Raw genomic sequence first — 2,738 nt, forward strand, 5'->3', positions numbered from 1 at the left:
TTTTGATACAGTGACTCAGTATATTCTTTCCATCTTCTTTTAATACTTCCTGGATCATTTAATATTCTGCCTAAAGCATCCTTGATTATAGCAACTCAAGACTTAAACAGTCTGATATTGTGCAATTATAGGCTTTAATGTACCTCAAGACAGAAGAATTTTGTCCTCAGATTCCTGTTACTAAGTGATTTTTCTCTAACCGCATTTCTCATGTCCCATCTTGATGATTTCATGTTCTAGAGAACAAAGTCAAATGTTTATGAGACAAAAAGCTTTTTTAGCTCTGGTTTGGAAATTATGGGAAAAGATGGGGAATGAATGACTTTGTCAACCAGAAAGCAAATTGCTGATCTCAAACATGCTCTCAGTCAGAAGAAGATAAAGGTAGAAAGCAGAAACAGACCAAGATTAAGTGACAGTCTCAGCAGCAGAAATAAGACAGGGGCAGAAAGGGCAAGTTGTCCAAATACCCCTGCTTCCTGATGGACTCATTCCCAGGAGCTAGTTACTCCACATGAGTTATTTTCTTCACAATCATGTTGAGTTTAGGAATGTGGGGCTTGGGGTCAATTTGATTCACTTTTAATTCCAGCTCCAATATTTACTATGTGTGTGCCCTTGAGGAAGCTAACCCTTTGAGATTCCATTTTTTGAGCTGTAAAAAGTTATCACAAAAATATTTTTATCTTAATATTATTATGAACTTGGATAAACTATGAAAGTTATACAAGTGTTCAGGTCTTTCCTTCATAGGGTCGCTACAAGTCATCTACGACTTAATGACACTTAAAACAGCAGTATTATTATGAGGATTGGAGAAAATAATACACAAAAGGCACAACAAAACTGGTATTTAGTAGATTTCTTGGTGCCTATTAAAGCAGCCTTGAAGGTGTGGTGTACAACAGACCAGGATGATAACTGAGAGGTTGGTAGTTTGAATCCACTCACTGCTTTAAAGGACAAAGATAGGCAGTAAATTCTGGTAAAGATTTACAGTCTTGGAAACCCAATGGAAGTTTTCTATAAGTGGAACCAACTCCACAGCAGCATGCTTTGTATTTGGTATCTCACTACAAGAATCATCATTTGGAGGACAATTTTCCATAGAAAGAATGTCTTTAAAACACCTGTCTCAACTACTTTCAAACCTAAAGTTATAAAGTCTTATCTTTATAAAAAGATAAAATATTCTGTGTAGATTCCCAAAAGCTGAATTACAAAGAATATATTCATTTCTCATAAATGCCCAAGTTAAATCATTTATGATCCTCTCTAAGCCCAGTTCTCTGTATTGTTTTTTGCTGCCTTTCTTTACTCCATCAGGGAAGGATAAGAGATACATTTATACTTACTAATACACAGAACATGAAAGTAGAGGAACAGGGAATAATTGCTCCATTCAGAAAAGATCAATGAATATCAAAGAGAAAGGAAAAACACTTGTGTTTTTAACTGTGTATTTTTGGGTATCATTTTAAACTTTAAATCTTTTTTTATTTCAGTCAAAAATATTCATCTTTTTAAAAATTGAATTACTCAAAATGGTGCAGTTTAGTGTAAAAAGTACTAAGTGAGAGACCAGAAGGCCAGGACTTAGTTATTCACATGGTTTTTTGTTTGTTTGTTTGTTTGTTTTAACTTTTATTAGAGATTTCATTAAGGTTAATCTCTAAGAATCAGAGAGTGCTAGGTAGGGGGCATAAGAGCCCAGGAAGCCTGCTCAGATCTCATAGTGAACCACCGGCTCAGGCTTTCTGTTGGGATCGCCGCCTCGTTCCAGGTACAGATTGTTATAAGGATACTGCTTTGGCCCCACTGGCTGGTAGGTGGGGTACATCTTCCCAACCCAGAACATGAACACCATGAACGCTATGAAGCCGAGGAGTTGCTTACACATGACATCCCAAGAAACAGGTGTGGGTGAAGTGTCCACACGGTTTCGTATGTACATGTCTAGATTCCAGTGGAGCGGTTCGCCCCAGTTCAACCTCAGGTCCGGGTGGTCCCAGTCATACCATGGATCTCTCTCATGTTGTGAGCGGTCAGGGAGTTTCAGGTAGTCTCCATACCCCATGCCCTCATCCGGGTACGGCTCGTAGTCTTCAACTCGCATATTATACTTCTTGGCGGCAGAGGCCCGCTCTTCTGGAGTCTTGGGATAGGGCCCCGGGAGCATGTCCTTGGTGATGTTGGAGGCTGTCCGTGCACCCAGCGGCACCATGTTCCGGGCTGCCCTCTGCAGCCATCGTACTCCCAGGACCCCCGCCCTGGCCGCCGCCATCTTCACCTTCCTAGTTATTCACATGTTTTAAGTCATGGGCAAGACACTTAATATTTCTCAGGTTGTACAGTTATTAAAAATAAAATGCTCCTATATCACCTTCAATGAGATGGATCGATTCTGAGACTGGAGTTGTGGAAATGAGTGCATTTGAGATGGCTAGGTTGGCACAGGATAGAACAGTGTTTAGAGTTCTTGTACATAGGGTTGCTATGAGTAGCAAGAGACTCGATGGCAATAACAGCAACAACAATATCACCTCATTGGATTTGCATGTGGTTCAAATGAAAGAGAAAGAAACTGTTCAAAGTAGAAGAACCCTACGCAAGCACACAATCAACAGGGCTGCTTTGTCATTCCAGATTTCACAGGTTCTCTGTCTTTGTCAGGGGGCAATCCTGTGACTTGGCAATCACTTGTTTTAGTGAAAACTATCTGTGTTTTCCTTCTCTGG

General features: G+C 40.0%; 1 pseudogene; it reads right to left on the reverse strand.

The window, feature by feature from the left end:
* Positions 1–1,723: 1,723 nt before the first annotated feature.
* Positions 1,724–2,284, reverse strand: LOC102851574 (annotated as a pseudogene).
* Between the last annotated feature and the right edge of the window lie 454 nt (positions 2,285–2,738).

This window comes from Elephantulus edwardii, unplaced genomic scaffold, assembly GCF_000299155.1.
Source record: "Elephantulus edwardii isolate Elephantulus edwardi_28Jun2011 unplaced genomic scaffold, EleEdw1.0 scaffold00099, whole genome shotgun sequence".
NCBI lineage: Eukaryota > Metazoa > Chordata > Mammalia > Macroscelidea > Macroscelididae > Elephantulus > Elephantulus edwardii.